The following is a 19,415-nucleotide window of genomic DNA, read 5'->3' on the forward strand; positions in this document are numbered from 1 at the left end:
ACATGAAGGGATATGAATCCTATTAACAGAGGAACGTTATTGCCCTTGTCTTCTTGTGACGGTTGTCTGGTTGTCTTTGCGCCCTGTGTCTAGGATAGGCTGTGGACCTTGCATTAGGACAATTGCTTAGCAATAGTGAGAAAATAAAAAAGTAAAATTTCACAAATATCACCATACGAACTGATTTTCAGGAACTTACACACTCATCTGTATAGTTTCTGTAGAAAAACTTGAAGTGATGCGACCGCTGTCGAACAAAGGTCTATGGATATTTTTGAAAACTGCAACAGCTGTTTATAACCACGCTGGAGAAATGTAGGAAAAACACTGCTACTACTATGTAAACTATGCACTTTTATTTCAGGACCAACTTCCTTCATACTAATTAATCATATTAAGGGAATCCATGTATGAAAGAATGTTAACTTATTTGCATTCGTGTGACACCTAGTTAATTTCCAACATTAAATGACAAATGAAAGATCAGTCATTAGCCTATAATGTGAAACACTGACCAGAGTATGCACTGATGATAGTCAAATTGTCTCAGATCTTAGTCAGCCAAGTGAGCTGCTCTAAAAGTGATCCATCACGGTGATGGAAGCCGAAACCTTAAGCTTAAACAGACCATGCAACTGATGTCTTAATGATCACGCGCTGTGGACTCACAGCATGTCATCCTACCCATCAGCCTGATATGTGGAGCTTCCTTCCTTTCCCTCATTCTTGCGGTCTATTTTCCCCCCCTTCCGTTGCTCCTCCCCCGACACATTCCAGCCCATTAATGGATATGAATGTGAATTAAGCCGACTGAAAGATTAAAACCAGAGCAGAGCACTGTAGTCGAGCAGTGTCACGCAGTGCATATTAAACCATGTAGCCTGGAGTGTTGTTTCAGTGTGGCTCCATCAGACCCTCCCATCACAGCCTGAAGGAGGCTGGGCAAACAGATTTCAATCCCATTAAATACACAGTCACAGCCACTAGGCACACATTAAACACAAATAAAGGTTAAACTGCCACAATTACAAATGAAATCATTTTAGTTACTTTCTAGTAAAAAGAAGAGAGATGCAAAAAATAAAGAAATAAAAATCAATGCTTGCACATTTGTAATGCTTTGAATCAATTTGCTGGAGAAGTGTTTAGTAGCAATGTGCTTCATGCTAAATGCTTAGCTCAACTTTGTCAGCCACAGTAATGGGCTGTAGTGTAGTGGCACAGTTGAATGATAGGTGCTGGAAGACTCTAGTGGTCTTATATTGCCTTTAACAGCGTATTGCTACATCCGCAACAATTAGTGGACTAGACTTGACTTTAACAGCACATCAAATGTCGAGCCCAGTTGCCTCACTGAAAGAGATAATGCTTCCGCTGATCCACTGTGCTCTGTCACACTGCTTTCCCTCCCCTTGCAAGTTTGTGGCTGTATTATCAAGGGGTGTCTGAAGTATCGAGCCTCTTGGAATATAAGGAGCAAAGCATGAGTGTTATAATGATACTGGTAAGCATGGTAACATGGACAATCAACAATTGTATAAGATTTTTGCTAACAATTTCAGCGCACACACACACACACACACACACACCATCTGAACTGCTTCTCCCATATGGGGTTGGAGGGAGCCAGAGCCTAACTTGGCAACACGGGGTGTAAGGCTGGAGGGGGAGAGGACACACCCAGGACAGGACGCCAGGCCGCCACAAGGCGCCCCAAGCAGGACTTGAACCCTAGACCCACCGGAGAGCAGGACACAGTTCAACCCACTGCATCACTGCACCACTATACTCCCCCAATTTCAGCACCTTTTCTTTTAAATTTAATCATTATTGCCAAGTTGAAAACAACAGCAGGTAAGGAGGTGCTTGCACTCTCTTGGCATTGCTGTGATGGTGAGTCTGCATCTCCATCTTACAGCTTTGCCACATCAGTGCCCATGGCACTGGTTTTCCAACACTTGGAGGAGTAGGAGGGGGAATGCACTGGCAGCGCACCATCTGTCCTCCACTTACAGGCCCATGATGCCTGCTTCTCTCTGCTCAGAAAAATGAAACTCAGGTGGCAGATGCTAAGTGTGGGCCCTAGGATTCCTGCATTACTTCCTGGAACAGACCTGTTGTATTATCCTTCACTGTTGCTAAGCAACACTTGTGCGCAGCACCAATCCTAACATGCTGGCTGTGTGTACTTGCTGCATGTCTATTTCAGCTGAAAGTGCACACTTTCCATTTTTTTCCTCCATCTGCCAGCAGACTACCTAGATTTAGCCATTCTACACACTTCACCTGAACGAATTCGATGAAGGAGCTTAATGTCAGTGTGCAAAAAATGTTCACCTTTTCTAGGTCAGCAAAAGTGGACTTCAGTTATTTCTTGCAAAGTCATGGAATGTCAGAATCATACAGTGAATCTCTTTCCAAGAGCAAATTCCACAGTTCTCTTCTGCATTAAGACCAAGTGCTACAACGCCTTCAACTTGCTGTTTCTATCACTTTGTTACATCACATGTAACTAGTGAAATGCAGAACGCTAACTTTCAACTGAATAGTTGGGATGGCAGACATGATACAAACTTGCGAGTTAAATGTTGTGAAGGATGTGTTTGTGGTTGTCACAACCCTGTCCCCGCACAAAGCAGACACACCTGCAGCAGATCGGGGAACAGGGGTATAAAAAGGATGCACCAAACACATCTGATTGCGGAACCTCAGTTGAGCACACCGCAACCTCAGCGCCAGCATGTTTCTGTGAGCTCCCCGGTGTCCCTGTTCCCTTGTCTCCTTACCCCATGCCTACGCCTCCCTGGTATCCCGACCCACGGCTTTGCTTCTGACCACGACTTTGGATTCTCCTCGGAATGGCGTCAGCTCCTCGGTGACCTACTGTCCCTTGTCTGCCCATGCTTTCTAATAAACGGTGCACCTGCAATTGGGTCCATCACCTCTCTGCAAGCATGACACTGGTCATAAAATGCACTGTCTGTTATTAACAGATGTAAAAGCGTTCTTTGACATGGTTACCACGCTGTCTTGGAAGGGGTTGAAGAAGGAGCACCACAGAACTAGCACACGGCCTGTTAGCAGAAAACACTTGCAGCTCCAGAGAACAGTCAGTTTCTGGGGTGGACTCCCATGAGGTGTCTGCTCCGTTAAAAGGATGAAGGCAAAGTTGCCTGCTCTCTGCCAAAGTGAAAATCACCTAACCCACTCAGCTGTAGCCTGTAGCTGCACCCCGCTCCCACTGCCTTGTCTAACGGTGGAAGAGTAAGAGCCAGAGTGGGGAAAAAATGGTACAGGTGTGTGTGCAAAACAGCTGTCTCCAGACAAACTAGAAGAGTTGTCTCACAGCTGATCAATGAAGAAAAGCTGTTGCGTCACTAGAAATGAAAGAAATTTTCCAATCTTACCATATTCCATTAAAAGCCATTTACAAATAAATAAAATGGAATTAGTCCTCCCAGTTACAGATTTGCAAGCCTCACAATATTTCAATGTGGTCCTACTATTCATACCTACAATAACACAGTATGGTCCTACCCTTTACATTTAGCGTTATAACACAAAGTCACCTCATTCACTGGTTTTATACAAGCTGTTGATTTTGTGTGAGTGTGAATCATGTTCCCTCACACTCTGTGGAGCAGCTCTTGTTAACAAACTACGTGGTACAGTCCCTGGTGCACAAAAACGCTACCACAACCTCACACCACTTATGGGGAAAACATGATGTGTCTGCCCAGACAGTGCTCACATGAATGAAGGCGCAGACTGTGACATTTGGAGCAGAGTTGTTTTTTCCCCGAGCACTTTCTTCCACAAAAACAACGATGAATGTAAACATCTAAATAAGTAAAGACAGCAGTGACAAGGTCACAAAAGCCAACCAGCTGTAACATTTCTTATATGAACACCCATTACAGGTTATGACATTTAGAGCAACTGTGCTCTACATAAAAACAGCAACCTGAATATGTAAAACAGGCCAACTGGTGTGACTCGAGAATCAATAAGCTATAAGAAGATATAACATACATACATACATATAAGAACAGCTCTTGCAAGTTATGGCACCATGTTTCCACAAACAACAGTTTAAAATAACATTGACTGTAATCATCTAGAGAGATGTGGTCTTCAAACTAAAGAGTCCCAGTTCACCTTCTGCTTTGCACTGCATCAGGCCTAGAAGGCATCCTGGAGTAGGCAGTGCCTCCTCATATGTGTTTAACTGCAGTTCCATTTCACATCGTCATCACTCCTCCATATCTGTTAGAAAGCTATTGAACTTTCATGTTGAATTGAATGCTATTGCATATTGTTGTACTTGTCAACACTGTGGCAAGACAAATGTCCCCCAGGGCCATAATTCTGAGACTGAATTGCTGCACACAGAGCACAGAGTGTGCTTCTATACGGAGAGCAGAGAGAGAGAGAGAGAGAGAGAGAGAGAGAGAGAGAGAGAGAGAGAGAGAGAGAGAGAGACTATACTGGCACGCATGCAGAAGGAAGAATAAACATGGACAGGGTACAAAAGGTATACACAGAGGTAAAAAGTACTACCATGGTACATTCAGAACATAGAGTGGACTGAAGTGCATATGATATAACCAGGAGAAAACAGGGTAAAGCAGAAGGTAGCAGAGGGCATCAAAAAGCACAGTGGTTAAGAACAGTGGCTTTGAACTAGAAGTCTGCAAATTCAACACCACGTTTCACTGGCTTTGAACCAGAGAGTTAACCTACACACACACACACACACAGACACACACAGACACACACAGACACATTTTCCGAACCGCTTGTCCCATACGGGGTCGCGGGGAACCGGAGCCTACCCGGCAACACAGGGCGTAAGGCAGTTTGAGTTAAAAGCACTGGCGAGGCAATGGAATAAAAATGCTTCTACACACAGCATGATGCATTGACAGTACAGACCAAAAAACGTGTGGCGAAGAGAGAAAAACTGAGAACTCAAGAGAAAGTTCCAAAGCACAATACGTGAAGAAGAGTCACCGAGTGAGACAGGAAAACCTTAAATGGACCTGGGAAAGTTGTCCCCAAGGTTGAAGAACCTGCAGATTTTGATTTTATGGCACAGATTTATCATCATTATTATCCACATAGCTGACACATTTCTCCTAAGTGACTTACATTGTTGAGTTTACATACTGAGCTTTTTATCCATTTATACAGTTGGGCAATTTTTAAAGGGGCAACTGAGGAAAAGTACTTGGCTGAAGGCTACTACAGCAGGAGCACGGAATCAAACCTGAGACGTTTGTTTGTATGACAGATGTACCAGGTGAGGCCATTTTACCAGTGATGCGCCGTGAGCTCACATCATGCCCCAAAACATTACAGTCTAAATTTATAACTCTGAATAATAACACACATTCTGACATATTGAAAAAGACTCTGCACACCACACACTCCAGTACATCTCTCCTTGGCACAACACACTCCATGTTTTAATAGTGTGGTCCAATCTGCAGCAATGCAGCAACAGTCTGTGGGAGAAGCAGAAGCGGGGGGGGCACCTCATGCTGTTACTGAAGCGGCTGTGCGAGGCTCCACTCCGTCTATCTAGATGGTGCGCTAGGCAGCCCTTCAGCGCCTCCCCTCCACTCCACTCACCTTACAAGGAGAGACGTGTCCAACTTCAGCTCACAAGGGCACGCCACCAGTTAAGCTCTTTAAGTATTGTGTTTCAATTTCGTGCACTTGGATGGGCGGGATTATTCCGGTGCCGATAAGGGCGCTGCGTGGCTCGCGCAATCCGACAGGATTACGGCGTCTTACCGCTGCCTGCGAGTCACAGCCACTCGCAATGTCCTGTCACACTTATTCACACATTCAGTGTACATATAAACACACGGTCTACACTCTCATACACATACCCATGCTGCCTCTCTTGCAGAATCACACTACTATACTACTTTTACAAACACACACAAATTGATTTTATGGTGATTTTAAATGCTCTGTCTTTACCGCAATAAATAATTCCAAAGTCCAAACAGACAAAGTTTAAAAAAAAAAAATAAGTCTTTTTTGCTGTGAAAACATTTTTATTCTTTGTGATGAAGAGTTAATGAAAATTGGCTAGACATTAACAAAAGGCAATTTATAGCACGGATGTGTCACACAATGTCTGTTTTTTCACAGCATCTGTTTTACTCTATTTACCATACACGGTAAAACAGATGCTGTGAAAAAATAGCTACATTGTCCTAAAAATAATCCTTTTGGGCAAATGAAAACAGAACGACGTAGATGCACAAACGTACGCACACACTCGCACGCAGTCAGCTGTGATGGTGAAGGAAGCAGGTATTGAGGCCTCATTAGTGCTGCTCTCTACTTGATTTCATCCATTTTCAAACAACAAACAGTACTTTTTTTCTAATTTCATGCGCAAATGAATTTTCAGCTCTCCGAAGAATACAGGCAGAACCTGATGTTTTACATATACTGTAGTCTCAGACGGGGGTGGGCATTCCAGACTCCTGAGCTTGTTTTGAGGGCAGAGCGAGGGCCAAGTCCTGGAAAAAAAAAGAGTCTCAGAGAACCCAGCCTGACCCCATGTTGTTGTACAGCTGGACAGGAGCCCACTCTGGAACTGAACCTTTGCTTGTTTTGTGCCCAGTGTAACACTGAAATCCAATAACGCTGATCTATTAAGTAACATATTTAATATGACATTTAACTCATTATACACAAGTTTATGCACCCCTGGTCCTGGGAAACCAGGGTATGTGTTACATTCTTCACCAAGTGTGCTCCAAATGAATTATGCTTGATTGAGCAGTTAAGTGAATTCTGACTGTAACTGGATATATTCTGGGTGATTTTTGAAGATGTTTCCCTCACAAGATAGTGGTAACGATGTTTTCTCTATTTTTGTATTTCCAAACAATTACAGTGAATTAAGTAATGAATTAATTGATTACTCACTACTTTACCGTTTATAGCCCCTGAACAATTAATTAACGGTATGAGTGATTAATCTTTATTCGTCTGCATACTAATTTGATGAATCTTGTTTGAAGGCAAATCAAGCAATGGGAATATATCTTAATGTTTTATAAGTCTGTAGCTTACAGCTGTTTACATGCAGATGCAAAGAATTCAATCAAACCTAATTAAGAGGGCGGCTGAAACAAAAACCAGCACAAGCAAAGGGTCTACAGCTCCCTAAAACCGGGGAAGAGACTCACTCCGTTAATCAGGCACTTAAAATGTCTTTGTGGCCTGCAAAGGACTGGAAGCCCATCATATGTAACCCCGTCCCCCATCACGCTTCCCATGATGGGTTCTATAAGAGCATGTGAGAAGCAGAGGAAGTAGGGAGTGTTCCACAACGGACCAGCAGGGGGAGACGTATCAGACTGAAGACACGCGCACGCACGCACGCACCACCTTTGGCTCACTACAGCAGTCTCCAACTGACCCTGAACACTGGCATGAGTGCTCCTCTTCACCACTCTTCACAAGTACTAGTGAGTCAAAGGTGTTTGCTCACAGTTTCAAGAAGCACTTTAAATGGAGTCCAGCTGTTCAAAAATTAAGAAACATCATTTAGTTTAAGATTACTTCAGTATGTTTACACTATATTCAGGTCGTGATTTATGTTATTTTTCTGTAAATGATTAATTCCACATATGCTGATTGATGGGTTCAGCTGAAATAGTGAAAAAACTAATTGAATGAAAAATGATTTTAAAAGAATGAAAAGTCCTGCTGAAAACACAGCACTGCCTAAGGTTTGGGGCTAGTCAGCAAGATCTATAAAACATCTGTAACATTTTGACTTATGGGGTTTTTGTTTTTATGAACAAATCAATAAAAAAAGACAATGAAACAAAGTACATTTAGAAAGAAAGAAAGAAAAAAGTAATTTTTTCTCCAGCTCTCCATTCCTGAGTTGGCAGAAGGGAAGGTGTAGAAGATGACACTTGAATTTATCATATGTAAGAGAGAAAAGAAAATACATGATTTCAATTAGCCTTGCAGACCAGCGTAGTCTGTGCCCCAGCTGAACTCGAGGATTTTCACCGGGGTCCTTAACCATCCCACAAGGCACCTCTTCTTCACAGGAAAGAGGGCCCAAATACAACAGTAAACATGAACGCATACAAGAAGTACCAGTTCCCCACAAAACTGAAACAGCAATGAGAAATTCGGGAGCACTTGTAAGTGTTGTCTGGCATACTGTGCATGTCGTGAAAGAACAGAATCTGAGTACCAACTTCTGTGAAAACAAACTCCTAATTCAGTGGGATAAGGCGACAGCAACATGAAGCACATTGTGTGAGACCATTGCAGGACAGGACAGGACAGGACAGGACAGGACAGCCACAGGGACAGCAGCATCCCAAACCTAGAAGGGGGATGTCCCTGCAACGGGGACCATATAGCTTCCATACTGCTCGCCATCTCAGTCCTGATTCATATCCCCCCATGGGAAGGAATTCTTTCTGACAAAAATCCTGGGATCACAGAACATTAAAACAGAATCATAGAAGGAAATAATTAGCTCCCTTAACGACAAAAAACATGAAAGCACAACTCTGACATCAAGCCAAAAACAAAGTTATGTTGCGAGTGCTGTGCTTCAGCATCCCGCCATCTGATTCATGATCTTGGCTGCAATGAAAGCCTGCAGCAACTTTCCCATAATGCTCCATTTTGGCTACATACACAAGCTTCTTGTGAACTTATTTGCCATTTCTGAGACAAATACATCTACATTTAGCAAACGCTTTTCTCCAAAGCGACATACATCTCAGAGAATACAGAGACTGCATTTCATCCGATTTATTTATACATGCAACGTTCGCAAAAGTTCCAGGGATGCTGTCGTAAATTATGCGCTCACTCAGTATCGACAGTCGCTTCTCCAAGTCAGCATCACAGTGGTCCAGAGCCTACTGTGGAAGCACAGGGCACCAGGCTGATAAAGGGTACACCATGGGCAGCACACCAGTAAACTGTAAGGCTGCCACTCACTCACAGTCTGTCACTCACCCACTCATAGTAAGTTAGAAGATGGAAAACATCTCATTTTCAGCCATGCGAAAGGGGTTGCCTTTCACTCTCTTGGTTGCAGCTGACAAGAATCCATAAAGAAGCAGGACATTACAGAATGCTGACTGTGTAACAAAGGTCAGTAATATTCACTTCAATGCTATTTATGAAACACAAGTGTCAAGGTCTTCACTCAGTAAACAGTTCGCAATTAACACCTTGCCTTAAGATTTTTAGATCAAAATGACCCTGCATAATTTAAAATCAGACAATTATTTGGGGACAAAAAGTGACATCATCCCTCTTCAAACAAACAATGGCAGCTTTGGCCTGAAATCATACCATGTTTTTCCTGGAATGTCTCCGGTCACAGCACATTTATGCCCATTAGCAGTAAACTGAAGGTAACACTGCACTTCTGAGACATCTTGTCAGGTTTGATTCCAGTCATTTCCACGGGTGTTCCAAGACCTTCTGCCTCCTGGCTCAAGCTGGGTCCAAAGTGTCTGACGATGGGGAGCAGTCATACTAGGGTCAGGGAGGGGTCCTTTCTTATGCAAAAATTTTCTGCTCTTTCTCTCTATGAGAAATCTGTTCATATTAGCTGGGTTATTTCTGCACCATCATATTTATGACGTCTCAGTACTTTTATGGTCGTGCTCATGAGCACATCTGAGTTCTCTCCCCAGGGGAACCACAGCTACACTGTGAATAAACACCCATTAAAACATCTGAATACTGTCATGTTCAAACACATTATTCCTGATAAAGCCTTGTCCAAACTGGACTGCTCAGATAGGTAGCATACAAACCAACCAGTCCTGTCCAAACAGGAAATAACCACTGATCAAACAACATGTGAGTCCTGTCCAGTTCTGCAGAACAAACGCTGTGCTGTCACAACACACATTCACACCAGTGCTGTCCAAACAAAAATAGAGGGGAAAACATGCCTTGCTGACCAAATAGCTCAACACACCAATCGCGCCCAAACAGCTAAACAATGGGCTGTTCAGGCAGGCCTAAAGGCGGTGCCTGTCTAGGAACTGACGAATGTTCAGGCGTTTCGCACGAAATTCATGTTGTCGAGAAGACCGATTACCAGCGAAGGCAAAAATACAGCATGTCTGAGACAGAAATAAAATGCATTATAAGGAAATACTGTCAGGTTCAGAGAAATACTGCATCTGCGTGGCTCGTTTGCCCAGTTTGCTGCATGACGGCTGCTTTCTTCCTCATCTTAATTGATGTAAGCGGATGTTGTTGTTGTCTGATCCAGTAACCCTCCTCACCCATTATCATAAATTAAAGGTAAAACGAGGAGAACACATCCCCCCCTCAAGAAATGACAGACCCAGATGAAAACATTAGTTGGACAAGCACAAAAAGCCCATTAGCAGTATGGCAGGATTCCTAAGTAAGGCAGCTGCTATGAAAGGATCTAATTGGAAAGGCTGTGCTCACAGTTGGTAAATTAGCCATTCAGATGCTTGGAAAATGCTTTTGTCCTAAGCAACTTACAAGCTTACAGGCTTAGCCATTTATTTACAGTATATGTATATTATAGTGAAGAAATTGTCTTTCTAGAGGCATGACAGGAGGGCGCCTCCCTGAATCACTGTGTCTCCAGGCCATTTTTTTAAACTGCCATACTGCCCCTTAGTCTGTCAACGAGAAGACAAGACCCCACAGGCAGCTCCACCTTCATTCTGAGCTCCTCTTGGAAGAGAGACTGCTTCAGTTCCCTTTGCTTTTTTTGTTGTTGTTTTTCTGTGCTTGGTCTTGTACCATTTCTAACAGAGAGCATACTGAGGCTCATAGTTATGCTTTGGTATCCAACCTTACAGACATGGTTTGAGGTCTGTATTAAAAATACCAGCCATTCTGTTTCGACTCAAGAGCTAGTGTCTTCCGAGTCGCATAAAAATCATTCTACAGTCCCTAAACATTATAAATCAAAATTTTTCATACCCTCCATTGAAAATCTGTTTTAGAAAATTCAAACATAACCCTTTATCTACAGGAGATGTCATGTTCTCACTTTACAAAAAACACCTCCCACTATACTAAGAATAGACTTCCCTCTTTAAAAGGAAAAGTGTACACACACACACAGGATTTGAATGTAACTCACCTTTTGGACAGAGCGCAGATGGGGCCGGGAATGCATGGGAAAAGAAAGAGGAAACAGATTAGCCATATAACAGTAGTGGTGTGGAGGTGTTTTGACGTCTGCTTGAGCATCACTATGGGTCATTGTTCAGGTCCAACATTAAATCACAGAGCCACACAGTGAGCCCAAGCAGCAAGACCGGCCGCCAATAGCATGGTGAGTAACGCTTGTAAGTGATTCTGGGTAAGACAAACAAATAATAGTAAATACAAAGACAATGGGCCCAACCAAGTCCTCCTTATGCTCCTCAAATTCTTGGACAGGGAATAGCTAAAACCAGAGCTGTTGTCGAGGAACCATCTAGTACTGAACTATGGCTACACCAAATAGAGATGTTAAATCTACAGAAACAGCATAGTACCTTATTTGTAAACAATATCATACATGACTGGTCTGAAACAGTGGAGAGAAAAAAAAAGACTTTCCATTAGTTTCACCTTGCTTGTGCAGCATGATTCCACAGTCTAATGAGGTTGGTCATCATACGCAGGTAAAGACATTGCCTTCGGAGCCTATTAGTAGGGATAAATGTTCTTGTATTCCAGTCACAGGCATACCTGAATGAACACACTCCCCCATTCCAAGGGCAATCACTGGTGTACCTAGGCACAGGCAGATAAAAACACACCCGCTCTGATCCAGCCACAATTCCTCCATTTATGCATTCCTCACCATGTCAACTTGGTGCAGTCATATCTGAAGCTAAAAAAAAAAAGAAACACACACAGCTACAGCAGAAGAGACTTGCTTTTTTGCACTTAATTTTTTTTTTTTTTTAACTTCATTTCAACACACAGTAGATTTTAAAAAAGCCATCTGAGCCCAATTACAGCAAGGATCTAAATCAAGCTGACCCATATGTTTATTGCCAGATAGGTAAATAAGGGCACCAGTGCTACAGTTATTTACTCATTAGTGGATCCTTTTCTCCAGACTTAGGAAGCTGATTTTGATTTTTACCCATTTCTATAGTTGGATAATTTTGACTTTCACTGGAGCAATTCCAGGTACATACCTCACTACAGGAGGAGCAGAGATCAAAACTAGGAGCCTTTGATTAAAAAAGCAGTGATTCTGAGAACTATGCTACCTGCTATTGCACATGACACCAACAGCTAAAAAGACCAAATATGGTCATCAGAACACCCTGCATTCGTCTTGCACATGGTGCTCAAGGTCAGGGAAGTTTGAGGTTACTTTCCTTTTCTGAGGCCTTTGTTTCATAAGCAAGCAGAGAAGGGTGAAAGGTTGCATGAAAGAACCCACAAGGATCTCAGTGTATTTCTGCAAAAGAAATAACCCCCCCACTAACCACACATACACATAGACATACACAATGTCTGAAACTGCATGTCCCATACAGCGGTTGCGGGAGATGGAGCCTAACCCGGCAACACAGGGTGTAAGGCTGGAGGGGGAGGGGACACACCTAGGATGGGATGCCAGCCTGTCTCAAGGCACCCCCAGCAGGAGTCGAACCCCAGACCCACTGGAGAGCAGGACCTGGTCCAACCCACTGCGCCCCCTGTCCCCCCCATATGCTCACCTCTGAATATTCTCTCCAGTATCAACATGACAATTATTTATTTTTCAAAGGAAGCTGTCTTTTCACCTGTGCAATTACAACTGCAATATGCACTTTCACACCCACTGCTTCATAACTAAAATATTTTCATTATTTCTACCTTGCTAAGTCAATTCTATCCTAATTTGGTTTAATTAGATGTCAACCTACAGTAATGAGGGTCAGCGACTCTGGAAGAATTGGAAGGTGGGGAAAGGGGTGACTGTGGCCAGTGGTAACACTGTGCCCTGATTTTATTTCCATGGTCTGCTGAACACAGAAATCTGAGAATAAAGGGCTGTAGGAGGGAGGTCATCTCCAGCAGAATCTAGAACTTATCAATTATCCTGTTTGGGAAGCCCAAATTCAATTTCAATGAGTAGTCACTTCTGAAGGATGACCAGACCTATCCTCTGATTTGGAGTGACATACAGTGGGTATCTGATTGACAAAAATACAAACTTTTTGCTGTTACAAACATTGAGTCCTACTTAGTATTTGTTTTGTCAAAAAGAGAGCTAGCGTATCAATGTGCATAGTGCACCAAAGTGTCACCCGAAACCCTGTCAGCGTGTGCTGCTTTGCATTTTTCAAAAGAGTGGAGAAGCAAACAGCTGATGAACAGGATATAGATAATATTACACCTTACACATCTACCAGTTTTCAAACATCGGTGAAATGTCGCCTCTCCGTCATCCTCTACCTCTATGCAGCAACTCTGGCTCTGAGCTTATATGCAGTTGCCCTCTACACTTCAAGGTCAATTACGTACAACTTACATGGTTTTGTACATGCACACGGCCTATAATTACACTTTTATTTATTATTACTACAGTTGTTTTGGGCAGTAGCAAATTTTATGCAGTGTGTTAGGTAAAAGGGTTTCCAGAGCTGTAGATGAGCACAGACACCCTGGTCTACCTCTGGCCATGGCTTTTTATTGTACTTTCTTATTTACACCATGTCGTAAACACATCCTTGCCAAGGGATTCAAAATATCCAGGCATAAGAGAAAGCATGCCAGCCTGCTGTCCTGGTCTATTCTCATCTCAGAAGCCCCATAGTGTCAATCCCCTGTGGAGCTGTCCAGGTTTCTGATGATTACATTTATTCATTTGGCAAACACTTTTGTACAAAGCACATACAACTCAGAGTAAATAAAACTGCATTTGGCCAAGACAGAGAGATGGATCCAGTCACACAGTTCTCAAAGTACAGTAACTTAGTCCATTACAGCATTTTTACCAGTGCACATTACCCAAGTAGTTGCATACAGAATTAACGAGCCCCTCTCGTGCTCAGTGCTATATTTAACAAACTTTTGAGTAATGAACACAAGGAGAAACAAACCAAATCTCTGCTCCCCATTAAGTTCTTAAGTAGGGGGCCTACTGTTTTGCAAAACAAGAAATGAACAAAGGTCTGCCTCCCTGACCATATTGAACCCTTTTGGTAAAAACAGCACTAACATCTGTCAGCACTGTTATATCACCAGTGTCTTGGTAAGCTCTGGCTACGAAGTCAAGCCTTTCGCATGATCCTGAGTCCTTGTACCTTATTCTGCCAAAAGTTGAATGCCAGCCAATTTAAGAAAGCTACAGCTATTGTTACAATACCATAGCTACTCTGCCTTAGTCCTTCAGAAACAAGACTGAACACCACTCCCCCACTGCTCCATGTTATCTGCTCTCTGAATCCATGATAGACATTTCATCTCAACACAGTGAAGGTTGAACCGCTTTTGTATCCCCATGCAAGATTTCCTGAATTGTATCAATTAAAGCCCAGCTTTAGGTCTCCAAATGCATACCTTACATAATTTTATAAAGAAAGAAAAAAAAAGAAAAAAAAACCTCTGACAGCTTGACAATGCTCAAATTAAGCCTTCAAAATGGAAAATGACAAGTTTTGGGCTTCTTACATTCTATCAGCTTTCCTGTTTATGCACTTTGGAAGAGATTTCTTTTATTCCTTGGCATAAGAGGCCAGTGGCTGTAACATGTGACAGGCAGGCTGGCATAGATTATTCCACCACAGCTACATTCAGGTGGTTCTTCCCCAAGTGCAGAAAGGGGAAGTGGACATCTGTCAGGGGTGTGGCATGGGGGTGGGGCTGGCTTCGGGCCTTGCCAGAAAGGAGAGATGGCAGGGCAAGCAGTTGAAGCATTTCCAATCCATTACCCAACGAAGCCAGGGTCATGCAGCGCTTTAATCCCGTTACATTTATCCAATTAGCAGTCCTTGGAGCCTTGCGGCATAAAAGCCCCCCTCTGGCTATCTCTGCCACCACTCATCCAGCCCCACCCACTCTCAAATCACCCCCCCATGCCCCCAGGTATGAGAAGGGACCTGCACCCTGAGCCAAAGACAGGGTGCAGGAAGAACTCCAAAAGCTGGAGGGATCCTCTTTGATGTGCCTGCACAGCTGAGCACAGGAGTTTGTCATGGTGCGTCAGCATACCCACCCGCAAAACGATTCGCTCTGCCCCCCAGACCCCCGGTCCAGCCGAGGGGTTCATGCGGAAAATATAAATATGTAAATAAATTAAAATGCTGCTTCCAACGGAAGACTTTTCTTAGAAACTAAAAACTTTGTGCTTTTCACATTCGACAGGAGAGCAGGAGCCAAATAGGAGGCACATTAATTGATTTTCAAAACTGACTTTTAAGGCATGGGGGGGCGAACCTCAGGATTTGCATCTTAACAACACGCAACGCTGCACACCATGGTGGAGTCCGTGCGTCTCATGAGCACAGCCCGGTTCACCTCTTAGCTCTCTATATGACTTGTCATCACCCACTGCATCCTGGGAGTGCAGACGTAATATCTGACCTCTACATGAGTTCTAAATGCGGACCTGATGATTCAGTGACACAGAATGAGTGTCGGGTTCAACAGCATGTCCTCCTTTGCAGGAAAAAGGATTGAAAGGCAGCCAGACATATGAGCTTTAGCACAACATGAGCAAAGTGCCTTGACTTTCTGCTGTATACATAGGCTGACTACCTAAAATACACATCTCAAGGGACCTTTACATCTTGATCCACCATGTCACAGACTAAGGTAATCACTTGCCTCATTTAATGCAAGGATGACAAAAGTTTAAGAACAATATTAAACATACAAGAAAAAATACACACACACACACACACACACACACACACACACACACACACACACACACACACAATCACCTGAAACCGCCTGTCCCATACGGGGTTGCGGGGAGCTGGAGCCTAACCTGGCAACACAGGGTATAAGGCTGGAGGAGGAAGGGACACACCCAGGACGGGACGCCAGTCCGTCGCAAGGCACCCCAAGCGGGACTCAAACCTAGACCCACCAGAGAGCAGGACCCAGTCAAACCCACTGCGCCACTGCACCCCCCAATAAAAAAATATTTCATGGGGAATTATCATATTTTTACCACAAAGGACCCACAGTGATAGTGCCTGTGAAAGAAACAAACCCCAAAGTATTTTGTAATACTATAAATGTGCCAGAGTGGTTCTGCCAGAAAGTGATCCACAGCAAGCAGCCTTAAAAGGGGAATTAAACCCATGTCAAGATACGCTGCAGTAGAGTACTGAATAATTCTTTCGCTGGTCAAAGTTTATGAAAACAGTGCACGCGCTCTGTTCTGAAACACTTTTGAAGTGTGGAAAAAGAATTTCAGTTGTCCAGATCTGCTGAAGACAAATGGCATGCTGAGATGGCTAACTAAACATAGCCTTGTAACACTTAAAGACTATTAAAACTAAAATGGCTTCAATGTCAAACCTCCGCTCAGTAAAAACAAAGTTCATAATTTGCACTAACTACGTAAACTTCTTATAGAGAGTGAAAAAGCAGTCTACCATCAATGAAAAGATTTTACTGTCTTTGTATGGATGCAGATTGTCCACAGAGGCAGAATGAGCTTAAAAATAACAGAGCAAAACTAGGGAAATGACAGGAGTGACTCCACATACAAGTATACAAAGGCAGGCCATGCAGGTCCAAAGTCGCTGGCAAAGTCTGCAGTAATAATTACCGCCAGCAGCTGCGGACATGGTCTGCAACTGTAAATGTCAGGAAAAGTCACAGATCTTGTCCGCTTCACAATCCCATCAGGTCTGCCTTCACATGCGGTGCCTGTATTCACAGGCATTGCCTAGAGGAACGAGCTTTCTGTCTGCAGGGTTCTGACCTTGAGCAGATCAGAGCAGTGTGTCCCCAGTGGGGGAGGGGGGGGGGAGTGCACGACTAAATAGCAGGGGATTATCACACTGATGGGGAAGGTCTGTCAGGTGGCAGCTCAGTCACATGGATGCAGGCAGGAGCTGATGGAGAGGACACCTTTCTGCAGCCCTCCCTCCACAGGCAGTCAGAGGACAGAGGGAAGCATGGACTAACAGGCAATCTGCCTGCTTCTTGTTTTAGAACCCAAAAAAGGTGTTGCATCAGTTGAGATTGCTGTCCTAAGGCAAGGAGACACCATCTAACTAAATCGATTGCATTGATCTGGGTCGCCTTTGCAGCTCAGTTGGTTAAGGAATGTACCCAGTTACTACAGCCCAATTCACTGTGAGCCAGCTGCCAGCTGTGATGTATGGCCCCTAGTGGCAGAATGAGTGAGAACAGTAGATTGCCTGGGATTTTATTTACGTCCCAAACAGCTTCCTCAGCTCTGTCAGGCACATGTGTGTTACCATTTGCCAGTGGCGAGGGACGCATCAGTGTGCCCATCAGCACTTGAGCACCCTGCAGGTGCCAGCTGATTCACAGTGGGAAAGAAGGCAGAACAGGAGAGGGAAATTAAGTGGAGGAGAACATGTGAGCTGCTAAACATGTGGGTGTGCAGCTGAGCATAAACCCCAACTTGGACATTAAATAAAACTGAACTGAAAAACAATACATGGAATTAGAAAATATAAATTTTATCATTGTCGAGAAGTCCCACAACGAAATGTGCCACGTGTAATACAGCCTTTAACCAGTACTACACAAAAGAACTAGCATAGAGTTTGCATTATAAAAATGATATACACCATGAGTTCACTCACACGGGGAGAGAAACAAATCAAGGTCTCACAGCCAGAGAGTGTGAGCTGGATAGCTGGATTTGTTCAGTAATAGCCATGACTGGTGATGGTTAGGGTGCTCCCTCTTCATTGGTCACGTGGGCTGAGCACAGGTAACGTGGGGATGAGGGTAAAGCATAAAGAATGAAGATGGAGATAATGCAGGAAGGGCCTCCTAGGTGCTTAGACTGATAAACAGTGACAAGGAGATGCTGAGGCTCGACCAAGGGGCCCATGCTGTCTCAAGGAACTGTAGGGTTGTGGTGTCATGGCCAAAGATTAGAAACAGTGCATTATGATGAGGGTTACATTGTGGCACACTGGCTAGGGCTAATGTGTCACAGCACTTGGCCTGTGTATTCAAATGAGGGTTCAGAATTGGGTTCGTCAAGTTTGCATGTGTTACCTGTGATTGGACGTGCAGGAAAACAAGCATTTGACCTAGTGACTCATTTATTTATTAAAAAAAAAGGATAGTTCTGCTCATGTATTCTTTTCTGTCTAAGAGAAGGGTAAACACAGACAATACAAGGCCCTCATCTTTATATAGGTAAAGTGGACTTCCTCCAAAAAGTCTTTGAATCATTGTTTTTTTTTTTACATTACTGCAAATGCACAGTTTGTACTTTGAGCTTAACACTTTCTGATTCTCATGGACTGTGTGCATTTATTAGTGTGTACGTACATGGGTGGTTCTGTCTGAGTGTACTTATTTAGTGTTACAGCAGGTACTGCAGGCAACAGGCTGAAGCCTGAGGGAGGGGCCATCACTAACACCGACCCTATCTGGATGTTCTCCTGCCAAAATCTGCAGAACCCGCTCGTCTGCAGACCTTCTCTTTAAACCAGCGGAGACAAGCACAAGGTGAGGGAGGAAGGGCTATGTAATAGGCTGCTGTGGAGTATAACAGCTTCTGCTCTAACGCTGGGTATTTTTCTTTTCTGCTGTCCTCTTCAATGACATCAATGGCCCCAAACCAGAAACTTTAGCTGCTGATGTCTGCAGTACTGACCTCATCTCATCCCTGTATGCTTAAAGGCCCTCCTTGATTGAATGATAGCCACCAGCTGGCACCTGGAGACAGCCATGAAAACTAGACCCAGCCCAGCACGTCAGTCAAGGTCTCACAAGAAAGAAAGTCACTGGCCTACAGAGGTTTATCCCCAGCCCTGAAGGACAGATAAGGCACGGTCATCTCAAGGGGAACCGAATTTTGGGGTCACATGGATTATTAGCTTCCTCATTCAAGAAAGCAAAAAGAACAATCATCCACTCTCCGAGAAGAGGCCGAACAGGTGGCCTTTCATAAAGTGCCTGAATCGAATGGCATCGATCTGCACAGATCAAATCCATGTTTCTCGCCCTGTCCCCGGTTCCCATCAATGCAGAGACGAGCACCGAGATGTCAGAGCCAGAAACTGATGGGCCATCCAGTTAAATCTAACATTAAAAATACAATCGCGGTCCTGCTAACTAAAGTCAGCACCACTCCTATCATGCAGAACATAAACGAAAGATTTCTCTATTTGTGAGCAATGAAAAGCTGGAATCAGGTACACAATACTGAACTGAGAACTGAGCTCACA

The 19,415-nt window shown here is 43.7% G+C and overlaps 1 protein-coding gene across 2 annotated transcripts in view; it reads right to left on the reverse strand.

Moving 5' to 3' along the window:
- The window catches only part of spock1 (SPARC (osteonectin), cwcv and kazal like domains proteoglycan 1), a 192,134-nt gene that overhangs the window by 145,701 nt on the left and 27,018 nt on the right, over positions 1 to 19,415 (reverse strand). The window lies entirely within an intron of this gene.

This window comes from Scleropages formosus, chromosome 13, assembly GCF_900964775.1.
Source record: "Scleropages formosus chromosome 13, fSclFor1.1, whole genome shotgun sequence".
NCBI lineage: Eukaryota > Metazoa > Chordata > Actinopteri > Osteoglossiformes > Osteoglossidae > Scleropages > Scleropages formosus.